Below are 15,649 nucleotides of genomic sequence, written 5' to 3' on the forward strand. Positions count from 1 at the left end.
ACTGAAGATCAAATGTGAGGTCTTATTTTTCAGCTTAGTCTATCTACTCTGTCCACAGGAGATGAGACTACCTTTAAAAGATGCCAGGGAAGATTTCTGGCCTTCTTTCAAACCATGTTCTAAATTAATGGTTACCTGATCTGAGCCTGTTATTTTCTTCCTTCATGGCTCCTCTAACAGCTAACAAACCAACTTCAAAATTCTAATAATTACCATCGCCCCCCATAGATTGCCATTCAAGAGTTATTCTATAGGCCAGTGCATTTTTGTACACTTGTACACTATCCCAATTCATCAGAGGTAAGACTCTTAGTAATAATGATGTGAGAACATGCCAGAGATTATCAATAGCAACTGGGTCTTCATTGTCATCTGACCAGCAAGTGATCCAATTCTAGTACCTTATTCTGATCGTCTCCTTCCTTGCATCACTTCTAGGACCCACTGACTTAGGCTGGGTTCCTCCAAAACTAAGGATCTGAGTAGAGGTGGCATGTTTGAAAGGTAAAATGTGATATTGGGAAGTACCGTCAGAGGAATGGAGAAGTAAGACAGAAAGGGAAGGAAACTGTACCGAGCACTTTAATGAGCAAGGTACCACTGAGGACAACTGGAGATCAATCCCACAGGGGATCTCTGGGAAACATGTGGAATACACATCAAAGGGGTCCCACCCAAGGAGGCAGGGAAGCTAGGATGTTTGTCCTTCACCTCCCATTCCATTGGCTGAGGTCTCTTCCCTGAGCATGGGCCTGCCCTACATTCATTCAGATAAAGAGAAGCCACGGACGAGAACACAAGTGCTTCCAGTGAGGTTGGCTTGTACTGGATCATTCCAGAGTACCTAGGGCATGGGGGTGAGGCACCAATGGCTGTCAGCTATACCTTCTCTGACTTCCTTTCTGAGATAACACACACACCCCCAATGGAATATCACTCAGCCATAAAAAAGAATGAAATCTTGCCATTTGCAACAACACGGATGGACCTAGAGGGTATTATCTCGAGTGAAGTAAGTCAGAGAAAGACAAATACCATATGATTTCACTTATATGTGGAATCTGAAAAACAAAACAAATGAGCAACCAAAACAAAACAGAAACGGTTTCATGGATACAGAGAACAATCTGGAGGTTGCCAGAGGGGAGGGAGATGGGAGAATGAGCAATATAGGGGCAAGGGATTAAAAGGTACAAACTTCCAGTTTTCAAATAAAGTCATGGGGATGGAATGTACAGCATAGAGAATATAATTAATAATATTGTAACAACTTTGTATGGTGACAGATGATAGCTAGATTTATCATGGTAATTATTTCATAATGTACATTAAGAGTCAAAGCACTATTTTGATACCTGAAACTAATACATTATTATCAACTGCCCTTCAAAATGAGTAAAAAATAAAATAAAAGAACACACACCACATCATCACCCTTTACTCTTCCATTGTTTTTTTTTTTTAATTATTCACAGTAGTATTTCTACCTGGAATTCTGTTATATTTATTTATAGTCTCCCTCCACCACATACGTATCCACTAGAGTATAAGCCAGAGACCTCATGTGATTTATTCACTGCTATATGCTCCATGCCTAGAATAGTGCCTAAAACATGGCATGCACACAATAAATATTTTTGAGTGAATGAATAAAAAAAGTAGTATTTGCAATATGGCTTGAAAACACTCAGCCTCTGTGGTTAGGAAGTTAGGAAGAAGGAGGTCGGGGTTTCAGAAGAGGGGCTTATTGAGCAGAGCCATGAAGGATGAGCTTTTTTGCAAATATTTTCTCCCAACTTGTGGCTTGTCTTCTCATTCTTTCGACATTGTCTTTCACAAAGCAGTTTTTCATTTTGATTAAGTCCAGCTTATGAATTATTTTTTTCATCTATTGTGCCTTTAGTGTTATATCTAAAAAGTCATCACCATAGCCAAGGTTATGTAGGTTTTCTCCAGTATTATTATTCTGAGGACTTTTTCCCCTCCTCTATCAATAATTTATTCTTTTTCATTGCTGAGTTCCATTGTGTGGGCATATCGCAATTTATTTATTTACCTGTTGATGGATACTTGAGCTGTTTCATTTCTCTTAGGTCAATATCTAAGGGTTGAATGGTGGGTCATTTGACTGGTATACATTGAACTTTTAAGAACTGGTTCAGCGGTTGTCCAAAGTGATTATATCATTTCGCATTCCCACTAGTAGTACATGAGAACTCCAGTCACTCCACATTCTCCCAAACACTTGGTACCATTAGTCTTTTTAATCGTATCCATTCTATCAGCTGTACAAGGGTATCTCATTGTGGTTTTAATTTAAATTTTAATTTTTATGAAATCCAATTTATTGATTTTTTTTTATAGTTTATGTATTTTGTGTGTGTTTAAGAGACCTGTGCCAAACCCAAGGTCACTACAATTTTCTCCTCTGTTTTTTTTTTTTTGTTTTGTTTTTTTTTTTTGTAGCAAGTTTATAGTTTTAGCTCTTACATTTAGGTCTATGATCAAATTTAAGTTAATTTTTAAAAATGATCTGAGTTGAAGGTTGAAATTCATTGTTGCTCTCAGTTAAGATGTGTGCTTTTTCTAAATCAGGTGTGGGGTGATAAAGTTGAATATAGAGAGGATAGCAGTGAGAGATTTAGAAATAGAAAAAAGACTTGGTGATTGACTATAGCCTAGATTTTTCCAGGAGAGTCTTGATTTTTCATTTTCTCTCCTTTCCCCTCTCCCCAGCTGTTATTATAAAAAAAAAGTTCAAACATACAGAGAAGTTGAGAAGAAATTTTATAAATGCCCTTATACCCACCACGCAGATTCAGTAGTTGTTAAAGTGTTTCCATATTGCTTTATTTAATTATCTTTCTGAACCATTTGAATGTAAATAGCTAAAACCAAGACACTTTACACCTAATGCTTCAACACACAATGTTAGGATACTCTTTTACATAAAATAGTACAATTTTCACATCCAAGAGAATTAAGAGTTATTCCCTATTGTCATGTAGGATCCAGTCCTACTCAAATTTTCCCTAGTGTGGTCTCTAGTGTTTTCAAACCAGCATCCAACCAAGTTTCATCTACTGCATTTGATTGTTATGTCTCTTTAGTCTTTCTAAATCTAGAACTTCCCTCCATTGTTTTAAACATGTCTTGTAGAATGTACTATATTCAGGATATATTGTGTAATTCCATTTATATAAAATCCTGAAAAACAAAAACTAATCTATGGTGACAGAAAGCAGTTGATGGTCACCTGGGGATAGGGGCAGAAAGTGAGAAGGAGTGATGAATTGCAAAGGACCTGAGCAAACTCTTGGGGTGATCGTATGTGCATTATTGATTATGGTGATGGTTTCACAGCTGACAACATATGTCAAAACTGATAAAAGTGTACATTTTAAACGTGCCATTTATTGTACATCAATTACAACTTAACAAAGCTGTAAAAAGTTGGGGAGGGGCAGAATGTACAAATGAAAATAATAAGACAGAATATTTTAAATTGAGACTGTCCTGGAAAATCCAGGCTCTATAGGAATTGTGCTTATTATCAATCACCAAGTCTTCATCTTACCTGCTCCTGAATTTCTCTCCAATATCCTAGTTTCACTCCTATCCCTTTCCAGTGGATTTAGAAGAGGCATATAGCAAAAATACACCTTAAGTTTTAAACTATTTCCATGTAAGTGCTTGAAAATAAATTAAGAAAACATCGAAAACACATTTTAATTTAAAAAAACAGAAGAACAAATTTTCGGTAGCCCCCCCCCATTGCCTCCCGAATTAGACAGAGGTCACAGAAAGATCTAAATCTCTTTTCAGCTTCTGCTCCCATTACTACCTATACATATTCCATCCCCAGACTGATGGGCTTGCCTGCCACTTGCAGACCTCATGCTGCCCCGCTATTGCCCTTGGCCACATTGTTCTTTCTGCTTGAGATGTCTGCTTTTCCCGGGTGCTCTCCTCCTCCTTCAACTGTCTGACAGTCAGAAACCCGCCTCATCCTTTAAGGCTTCTTTTTTTTTTTTTTTTTTTTTTTTTTATGATATGTAGTGACTTTTATTTATTTTTTTTTTAAATTTTTTTATTGTTATGTTAATCCCCATACATTACATCATTAGTTTTAGATATAGTGTTCCATGATTCATTGTTTGTGCATAACACCCAGTGCTCCATGCAGAACGTGCCCTCCTCAATACCCATCACCAGGCTAACCCATCCTCCCAACCCCCTCCCCTCTAGAACCCTCAGTTTGTTTTTCAGAGTCCATTGTCTCTCATGGTTCTTCTCCCCCTCCGATTTCCCCCCCTTCATTCTTCCCTTCCTGCTACATTCTTCTTCTTCTTCTTTTCTTTCTTAACATATATTGCATTATTTGTTTCAGAGGTACAGATCTGAGATTCTTACGGAAACTGCTGATTCTCACCCTAACCAGACACGTCTTCCTCCGCCTTGGACCACTGCAGTTTACCCTGCCCCCGTTGTCCTTTCCAGCCCTGGGACCAGGGTGAGGCCAGAGAGGCACCCACCTGAGATATGAATTTTAAGGGAGCAGCAAAAAACTCAATAATCAAGCATTTTTCAGATCAGCACCTCATCACGTTTCACTCTTTGCATTTGGTGGTCATCTCTTTAGTCTTTTTTAATCTAGAAGATTTTCACCACCTTTTAAAAAATGTATCTTACAGAATGTACCATATCTAGTACATTTTATAATATTTGTATTATATATTCATGTGATATTATAAACATTTTTATAATGTTTATATAATAGCTTATATAAGCTTTAAAAGCATTTAAATTAATGCAAAATATAGATGATGATACTTGATGATATAAAACTTTTACATGAAGACAGGATGAGGATGACTGATTTTTCCCGAGCCTCAGCCTCCAGTACGGCTCCAAGTGGCACTAGCTCATTCCCACAGTGCCTGAATGAAAGGACTTAGTATCCCGTGCAGCTCCCATCCTAAGGCCTGGCAGGTCGTGCATACCCATTCACCTGACCACAATTTTCTGCTTCTTCTATATAAAACTTCCCTCATAAAGGAAGGACAGAAAACAGCAGTTGTGATTAGATGTCTAAGGATAGAAAACTAACAAGGAAAAAGAGATGATAACAGCTTTGTAATCTAAGAGGATATAGATTGTCTCCTAGGCGAAGACCTTCAGCTGCACCCTGCATGTGAAGACAGACTGCAAGGGAAAAAACAAGTTATTACCTTAAGTATTTCTCATTTTCAAATCTTTTTTTTTACACCAATAACAATCATCCTGAATAATTGAAATCATCATGCCCCCTTCTTATCTTCAGTATAGAACTTTTTTGTCATACATAGATGCATATTCTTAATATAAAATTAATAAATAAAGCCTCTTTCCAGATTTTCTTTATCATTCAGTTGTAGATTTCTTTCTTGCAGTAGTATTGAAAAGAATTGTCTGTTTGTGGGTGTCCACATTCTTTGTGATTTAATAACCATTTTGACAGTCCTCTTTTGTGGGTCTAAGACTTCAAAATAAAATCTGTGAAAGTACTTGCTGACAAGTAGGGTATCTCAGTATTCCCATTGTGTTCGTGTATTAATCACAGATTTAATTATTCATTTCTTCAGGCATTATGATATCATCATATGTAGTCTCTTTTCTAATCTGGTTAAAACCAGTTTGGTTCTCATGACTGTAAATACACTATATAGTACAGAAAACCTCAAGGCTTAAAGAGAAAAAAAAAAAAATCCCTAATGTAACTTACTGATCTGTTGTACATTTTCATGTTCTTAGCAGTATTGTTTCTAATTATATATGTAATACTGCTTTGTTTGGTAATATAGCCTATTTCTAACATTGGTCTTATCAGAATATAAATACCTTAAATTAGGATAAATAATACCCTGCATTCATGGAAAACTTAAAACTACTATTAACTATAATGGAGATCCATCGCTTTAGTTCCATCTTAAGAGTGAATAATAAACAAGCTAAAAAAAAAAAATCCCCTTAAAATGTGAAGTATTTTTAAATGAAATAGACCTGATTTGAGGCTGGGACTAGATTCCTCATATTGTTCATCTAATGAAATCTAGCACATACAAGATGCATCTTGCCAGTTTGGGGGGAAGAAACCAATGAAAGAGTTAGAGGATGCCTTATATTTTCATTTGCAACTATATTACTGGTGATCCATAAATTATCTTTTGAAATTTCAACTACAACTTTCGATTTTATTACTGACTATAGGCAGAACTAAATTTCTATATGTTAGTCATTAGGTAGGAAGGAAGATCTAGATATGCTCCAAGCTAAGAAAACAGGCAGAGACCTCCTTTTGGGGCAGTTGCTTTCCTCTTGCTTCATCAAATTTTGTAGTCAAAATTAGATCGGGATCTACGTTGTGAGCCAGAAGAGCTCATTCCTGTTACACTAAAGAGAGGGAACTGGTGAGTCAGGAACCTGGTAAATCACTTGTGGATACCACTGATCTCCTCAAGTTGATGACATAAGCAAATGATTTCCTCAGGGAAGAACAAGAAGACCTTCAACACGACAGGTAGAATACTTGTTGCCTTGGAAAAGCTGTTGTTGGGGACTGAATATCTGACAGTTCTCAAACTTAGATCAAGGGCAACAATCTTGCTTGTCTTGTTTACTGCAGTATACTCAGCACCTGTCACTGTGCCTACCCACGGTAGGTGTTTAATCCATATTATTGATGAATTTTTTAAAGTCTATAGGTTGAAAATACACAAGGGACACTGAAGTGCATATTTCTAAGTGAAAGAGACCAGTTTGAAAAGGGTGCATATTGCATCATTCCAACTATATGACATTCTGGAAAAGGGAAAACCACAAAGACTGTAAAAGATCAATTGTTGCCAGAGGTTCTGGGAAGGAGGGAGAGATAAACAGGTGGAACACAGAATTTTTAGGGCAGTGAAATTCTTCTGCATGGTACTCTAATAGTGGATATATGTCATTATATATTTGCCAAAACCCATGGAATGTACAATACAAAGATTGAACCCTAATGTAATGTAATGTAATGTAATGGACCATAGTTACAAATAATGTATCCATATTGGTTCATCAGTTGTATCAAATGCATCACACTAATGCAAGATGTTAATAATAGGGGAAATTGGGGAAAGAGAAGGGAGTATGCGGAAATTTTTGGTACTTTCTGCTCATTTTCTGTAAATCTAAAACTGCTGTAAAAAATAAAGTCTATTAATTTAAAAAAATCTTTGAAGTTTTATTGTGCCCTTTACTTCCACTCCAGGACAATATAAAAGAAGCTACCAGAAACTAGATGAATGAATGAATGAACATGGCACTTGAATAAATGTGGTATTGGGTATTGAATGAATTTGATATTCTTTAGAATCTATTTTGAGTAAATAAATTCCTATTGAGTGCCAACCAAAGCACCGCTAGGCAGTGCACAGTGTAGAAAAAAAGAAACTGCTCCTTATTCTGAGAACTACAAAGAAGAGCTTTTTATTCTCTTGACCACAAGATTCTTCAGGAGAGAAAAGATTTGCCTGCCAAAGGAGAAAAAATAAAAACTTTAAGGAGTGTGACAATTAAGTAGGAATTTAAATACAGTTGACTGAGACAAAAACAAAGATTCAAAGACTAGGGAAATGTGTGAAGACAGGAAAAGCATCCCAGTAAAACTGAAGGTGAAACAATCCATGTTGTCTATAAATGGATGTGAGAATTATGATCTCCTGGAACAGTCAGAAAGCTTGAGTATGGTTTTGTAAGTCATTGGAGATACGCTATAGTCCCAGAGACACACACACACAAGCTGTACTCTCCAAGGATCTCCAGGTTCTAGACAGTTGAACGCAGCTTTGTGAGGTAGGGGAGAAGGAAGTATCTTATTTGATGTTTCCACAAAGCAATGCAAAACACAGGCTTATACAATTAGGACATCTTTCTCATCACCAAAAAGACAGAGAGGTAGTACTGCCCCTTCTTGCTTCCATACCCAATCCTCTGGCTAAGCTTTTGTGACTTCCTTCATTCTTCAAATCTGGTGATTTTAAGCTGGCTTTACCTGTACACCAATTGCAATGCATCGAGTGGTAAAAAAGGGTGATAAAAAGAAAGCAATAGGCTTTACCCCAAATCCTAACCCACACAGGAGAGCTCCAACTTGAACATAGTGTTTGGGAACTATAGCCTACTCAAGATAGATATGAATGCGCGCGCGCACACACACACACACACATGATCTCCCAAGATTCCAGACACTGGATAAACTTCTTAAAGGGTTGGACAACTGGGACGCTAGGATGACTCAGTCGGTTGGGTGACTGACTCTTGGTTTCCACTCCAGTCATTGTCTCAGGGGTCGTGGAATCCAGCCCCACATCAGGTTCCCCATCCTGAAACTCTTAAGTCTTTTTTTAGGTTCTAAAAGATCTGTAGAAATACTAAAACTAAAAAGAGACAACAAAAAGTATAGGAATTTTAGTCCAACCCGCTGATGGTATTTAAGTCCTACCTTCAATTCTGAGGTCAGCCACAATAGAAGTATTTTCTAAATTACAAATTTTAAATAAAAACTCCACATGAATCAGAAATTTCTTCCTCGTGCAAATGATTTTGTTCCCAAAAAGAAAGAGCAAACCGGACAGAGGAGAACAAGGTATCAGAATCCTGATCTATTTGATGAGAGAAAACCCTGATCTTAGCATTTGGGTACTTTCCAGAAGTTTTCTCTCTTAAAATTTATGCAGTTCCAATGAACAGCTCAATAGGATTTTTTTTTTTTTTTTTACTTTGGAAGTTATCCTAAACTTTATCTGAAAGAATGACCAAATGAAAATAACATGGATATCCTAAAGAGAAATGAAGCGGAGAGCTAGTCCTACCAGATACTAAAACATAAAAGCAATAGGAATTAACACTTTGTGGTGCTGGTATAAGGATTGAACTGACAAACCCCTCAGTGGAACATAATAGCCTATAAATGGGTTCTAGCATGCATAAAATACATATTAAATGTTGTATCACAAATCAACTGGGAAGGAAAGATCACTTCATAAATTGTAATGGGTTGAATAGCTAGCAATTGAGAGAAAAATCAGCTCATACCTTCATTTCACATTATAAATAAAAAATAAAATTTGGGATATGTAGAGAAATGAAAAAGAAAAATCAAGCTTTAGATGAGCTAAAATAAAATATAATTAAATATTTTTCAAGTTGCTGGAAAAATATGAATTTCTAAGCCTGGAAACAGTTGATGAAATAAAAATTTGACAACATAAAAGCAAATATAATTTTGAAAGTTAAAATAAAAAGGAAAACTGCAAACTTGAAAACACTGTCACTTATGGGAAGGGACTAATAACTTTAAAGAGTTCAGATAAAGAGGGGCACCTGGGTGGCTCAGTCGTTGAGTGTCTGCCTTCAGGTCATGATCCCAGGGTCCTGGGATCGAGCCCTGCATCGGGCTCCCTGCTCTGTGGGAGGCCTGCTTCTCCCTCTCCCACTCCCCCTGCTTGTATTCCTTCTCTCGCTGTGTCTATCTCTGTCAAATAAATAAATGAAATCTTTAAAAAAAAAAAAAGAGTTCAGATAAAGAGATATAAAAATTACCAAGATTCTACTAGATAAATCAGCAAAGGGCACGTGCAGAACATTTACAGAAGAGCTACTACAACTAATCTTAAATACAAAATTTCCCCAGCAGTTGTGATTTTACAAAGCGAAGAACAAAATAAATATTTGTCGTTTTCACCCATTAAACTGGTAAAATGAAAAGGGGATGGTACTCATTAATGTAAAGACAGAAAAATGTATATGCTTTATGAATGCCTACTGACATTTCACATGGACAAAAGCTTTTAGAAAGTAATAAATTTGACAAAATGTATCAACAAGAAAAGAAGATCTCATGCCCTTTTACCCAGGGTCCCTTTTCTGGAGATGAAGAAAACAAAAGGTATAGAAAAAGCCATTTGCCGTAGGACGGTCATAGAATATTATTCATGATTATAAAAGATTGGAAACAACCGAATTATGAAACAATCAAATTGTTTCAGTGAAGTAGAGAACTTGACAATGGTAGTTTGAACAAAAATATTAAATGAATAAAATATACATATAGTGGAATATTACTTGGCAAAAAAAAAAAGATTATGTAAATTGAATGACCATGCAGTACACTTATTGGTTGTTTCTTTTTTTTTTTTTTTTTTCTCCCTACTCTGCCCAGCATGGTTACGAATCTCCCAGTAGCAATATTCCTTTCCTTTGGAGAATCCTTCCCAATCTTGCATGATCCTGGTGGGGATGTATGTCATGGTAGCCCAACTTCATCTCTGCCAACTGGTGAGTATATGATGCAGGTTGGACCAGTGACAATGTAACATCTCCCTGTACATGGTAACTGGTCAAAGAAAAGATACATTTTTCTTGCCTGACCAATTTGAGTCTTTTCCCAGATTGCACCAAACTGAAGATAGACAGAAGCTGTCTTCCATTTGGAGGACCTCTGGCTACTGGCAGCTGTATCCCCGGTTGGCAGGGTTCAAGAGTTGCAGAGGAGAGGGTGGGAAGCAGAATTAATGAGAGAGAACAGAAAGATCTAAGGACATCCTCTGGACCCCTGGGTATAGCCCTACCTAAACTCCCTATACTTCCCACTATACATGAGCATTCCTGACAAATGGTTTGGAATGGTTAAGCTGATTTGAGTTGGGATTTGGTCCTTAGCATTTGTGTCCTCACTCATGCAGAAATAATTTTTGTATATTATCTTTGGTGACTGGAGTACTCTTAAGAATGTAGGTCAGATATGTTACTGCTCTGTGTAAAATCTTATAATAGCTTCACTTTGCTCTTAGACCAGGAAATAATCTCTTTACCATGTTTTCTGAGGTCCCAGAGGATCCTCTTTCCCTCTCTCTTACACACACACACACCCTCCTTTCCTTCCCCCAACTCATCTTCGTCCATGTTCCTCTTGCTCATTTACTCCATCCACACTGGCCACTTTTCTGTTCCTCAAACAAAGTTCATTCCTGTCCAGTTTCCTTGTCCTCACTGCATCAGGTATGAGAAGGATCTGACTCAGACAGTCAGAAGGCTGATTCTTTCTTGTCGATCAGGTTCTATCTCAAATTACATTTTTGTGACACCTTTCCTGACTACTCATTCTACATCGGTCTCCTTTATTTACTTCCCCTTATCTATGTCCATTTTAAATTACCTAATTTGCTTGCCTTCTGTTTTAGAATGAAAGAAAATTTTAGGATAAAACCTTATATGCACACTGAGATTGATCTAGGAAACAATAAGCATATGAGAAAATATATCAGATTTGTAACATGAGGGTCATGGGGATTGATTATGTCTGATTTCTTTCATCTTTTTTTTTATTTCCCAAATTTTCTGTAATGTATTTATGCTGTTTGATTAAGACATTAGAAAAAAAGCCATATGTTCTCCAGAACCCACCAGCTTCCTAGCATTTTTATGAAAAATTTCAGTTAGCCCAGTCTTAATTTTCAGAAACTATAATGACAGGTTTTGCTAAGAGCTAGCCTCAGAAAAATCTCTCGGTTCAAAAGAGAAAGAAATTAAAAGGAGCATTGGACATGACAGTGCTCCTAATCATAAAAGATACATTTGCATTGAGTCGTTTTGAAAGCTGCCAAGCACAAAATAGAACCGTGATGGGTTTTCTATACATACACCTAAGCTCACATCAAGACATATCAAAGATCAGATATAATAATAAGAGTTGTTAGAATTATTTGTCCCCATGCCATATCCACATACATAATGAAAAGGGTCCCTTATTTATTATCTGTAACATGGGAGTAGTTAATTGAGAATAAATAGGCTAAGGCCTAGGAACTATACAATTTTTATTTTTAAAGTGGTATTTACAGTTTTTAAAACTGTAACCCTCCATAAAAGTATTCCCAAAGCCTAAGGTGATCACATCTATTTCTCAATCTCCACAATGACCTTCTCCTTGAAATCACATTTCTTTTTTTTTTTTTTTTTAAGATTTTCTTTATTTGTCAGAGAGAGAGAGCACAAGTAGGGGGAGCAGCAGAGGGAGAGGGAGACGCAGGCTCCCTGTTCAACAAAGAGCCTGATGCAGGACTCGATCCCAGGACCCTGGGATCATGACCTGAGCTGAAGGTAGACGTTTAACTGACTGAGCCACCCAGGCATCCCTGAAATCACATTTCTTTTTATCCCCAGTGCTCTTCTGGCTCTTTGGTACACATGGACCTTAGTGCTTCTGCCCTTCTAGAGATCCCACAATCACCCTTGCTGGTTTATTTGAGAGTCTCACCTGTTTTTCAACCATCCAGTCTCAACGTGATGGATAACTTCGTTCACTGTTCCCACGAATAGTTATGGAGTGCCTCTATGTGGTAGCTCCTGGGTGGAAACAAGGCATTCTTCCCCTCTTAAAATTCACAATGTACTGGGAAAAACAAGTGAACAAAAACAAAGAAATACAAAATTGGTTAGGTTTTAGGGAGGAAATAACTAGGATTTACTCCTAAGATGGTCAGGAAAGGCCCCCCTGGAAAGGTAAGTTGAGATCTGAAGTGTGAAGAGGAGTCCACCTGGGGCAGAAAAAAGCAAGTTTATTTAAAGGTGACGGTGGCTGGAACATCATAAGCAAGGGGCTAAGAGGCATGAAATAAGATGAATGTGTTTAGAAGACGCCAGATCAAGCATGACCTTATAGGTTGGCTTTTATTTAAAATGCAATTTAAAACAGTTGGAAGGTTTTAATCTGAGAAATAACATATCCAATTTACTTTTATTCTTGTTTTATTCTTCCCCTTTATTTACTGGTTTTCAAAATAATGAGTAAGTTTCTCAGTATCAAAACAATATAAACTTTACAATTGACATTGATATTCATAAAATAATTGAGATTTTGATCGGGATTGTGTTGAATCTATAAATAGGTTGGGGAAAAACTGACATCTTGACAATATTGAGGCTACCTGTCCATGAAGATGAAATATTTCTCCATTTATTTATTTTTTTGTTTATTTTTTTAAAAGATTTTATTTATTTATTTGACAGAGAGAGAGCACAAGCAGGGAGAGTGGCAGGCAGAGGGAGAGGGAGAAGCAGGCTCCCCGCTGAGCAGGGAGCCCGAGGATCCCAGGATCCCGAGATCATGACCTGAGCCGAAGGCAGACACTTAACCAACTGAGCCACTCAGGCATCCCCCTCCATTTATTTAGATCTTTGATTTCTTTCAGCAGAGTTTTGTAGTTTTACGTATATAGAACTTGAACATATTTTGTTAGATTTATACCTAAGTATTTCTTTTGGTGTTAATGTAAATGGCATTGTGTTTTTTTGTTTATTTCTTTGTTTTTATTATGTTATGTTAGTCACTGTACATTACATCATTAGTTTTTGATGTAGTGTTCCATGATTCACTGTTTGCGTGTAACACCCAGTGCTCCATGCAGAACGTGCCGTCTTTAATAGCCATCACCAGGCTAACCCATTCCCCCACCCCTCCCCTCTAGAACCCTCAGTTTGTTTCTCAGAGTCCATAGCCTTTCATGGTTCGTCTCCCCCTCCGATCCCCCGCCTTCATTTTTCCCTTCCTGCTATCTTCTTCTTCTTCTTTTTTTTTTTTTTAACATATAATGTATTGTTTTTTTCAGGGGTACAGGTCTGTGATTCAACAGTCTTGCACAATTCACAGCGCTCACCATAGCACATACCCTCCCCAATGTCTATCACCCAGCCACCCCCTCCCTCCCACCCCCCACCACTCCAGCAACCCTCAGTTTGTTTCCTGAGATTGAGAATTCCTCATATCAGTGAAGTCATATGATACATGTCTTTCTCTGATTGACTTATTTCGCTCAGCATAATACCCTCCAGTTCCAACCACGTCATTGCAAATGGCAAGATTTCATTTCTTTTGATGGCTGCATAATATTCCATTGTATATATATACACCACATCTTCTTTACCCATTCATGTGTCGATGGACATCTTGGCTCTTTCCATAGTTTGGCTATTGTGGACATTGCTTCTATGAACATCGGGGTGCACGTACCCCTTCGGATCCCTACATTTGTATCTTTGGGGTAAATACCCAGTAGTGCAATTGCTGGGTCGTATGGTAGCTCTATTTTCAACTTTGGCATTGTGTTTTTATTTCAAATTCACTGCTGACATATAAGAAAGCAACTGGCTTTCTTTTGTATATTAACTTGTGTCCTGCAATCTTGCTATAATCACTAATTAGTTCTAGGATTTTAAAAAATGATTCTTTGGGATTTTCAACGTAGGTAATGACTTAGTATCCTTCAAAGGTTTTACATATGCATGTTTAATTATTTGAATTCATTTTATTATGAATTCATGGATCTAAACGCCTTAATCTGTGTCAATCTCTTGTGATTATTATTTTTATCAATATATAATTATCTCATATGGCCAGTGGAAGTCTCTGCAGGTGGATTCCTGAGTCCTTCTGACATGTCCTTAGTAGTCTGAGATTGCTTCACTGTTCACTGGTATGGTAAGACGTTCCAGGCTAGTCTTTGACATTTCTTGAGCCAGACCTTTAATCAGTTTACTCTTCAAGGAGCTCCTCTTATTGGTAGTCCAGATGGACCATCACACCATCTTCTAGTCCATATCTCAAATTACATTCAGCTTGCTTTTATTCAGTTCTCCATATAAAAGTAAGGATGATTTTATGGGGCGCCTGGGTGGCTCAGTCGTTAAGCGTCTGCCTTCGGCTCAGGTCATGATCCCAGGGTCCTGGGATCGAGCCCCGCATCGGGCTCTCTGGTCGGCCAGGAGCCTGCTTCTCCCTCTCCCACTCCCCCTGCTTGTGTTCCCTCTCTAGCTGTCTCTCTCTCTCTCTGTCAAATAAATAAAATAAAATCTTTAAAAAAAAAATAAAAAAAATAAAAGTAAGGATGATTTTAAAATCACACCCAGAGGGGTGCCTGGGTGGCTCAGTCGTTAAGCGTCTGCCTTTGGCTCAGGTCATGATCCCAGGGTCCTGGGATCGAGCCCCACATCGGGCTCCTTGCTCCGCGGGAAGCCTGCTTCTCCCTCTCCCACTCCCCCTGCTTGTGTTCCCTCTCTCTCTGTCTCTCTGTCAAAAAAATAAATAAAATCTTTAAAATAAATAAATAAATAAATATCATACCCAGAATTGTAACTCCTAAATACCATTTCCCAATAAAAGACCCTTTAGAGAAAAGACGGACTCAAGAAAAACTTCCCAGTTTTGGGTGAAGACTGATGGGGGGCTATCAATATCTGAATAATGAATCTTCTGAGGAAGATTTGAAGTGGGATATTAAGTCACTGCTTCAGAATGACAGATGTCTAAATTTCAAAGATATTGTATAAACAATGTTTCTGAAACTCTCATGCCCTTAGTAACTGTTTACATTACTTTGTATACTCTTCCAGTCCTTGTTGACTAAGTCTACAATTTAAAAGTTGCAAGCAATATGTTCATTCTGCTTTCTGGCCTGCATCTTTCCATGTAGATAATCACTTGAAAAGATATTTAATCATGTTAAGATACACTAATTGACTTATTTTCTTATTTTGGGTACTTTGCTTCCGATTTTTTTATTATTGTGTGCCA

General features: G+C 37.5%; 1 long non-coding RNA gene across 1 annotated transcript in view; it reads left to right on the forward strand.

Annotated features, from left to right (window-relative positions):
• LOC118535482 (uncharacterized) overlaps positions 1-15,649 on the forward strand; it is a 48,112-nt gene that overhangs the window by 14,518 nt on the left and 17,945 nt on the right. Inside the window, exon 2 of the long non-coding RNA XR_004917213.2 lies at positions 10,241-10,356. This is a non-coding gene — a long non-coding RNA (uncharacterized LOC118535482). The remainder of the gene's footprint in view (positions 1-10,240; positions 10,357-15,649) is intronic.

This window comes from Halichoerus grypus, chromosome 3 (assembly GCF_964656455.1).
Source record: "Halichoerus grypus chromosome 3, mHalGry1.hap1.1, whole genome shotgun sequence".
Taxonomy (NCBI): domain Eukaryota; kingdom Metazoa; phylum Chordata; class Mammalia; order Carnivora; family Phocidae; genus Halichoerus; species Halichoerus grypus.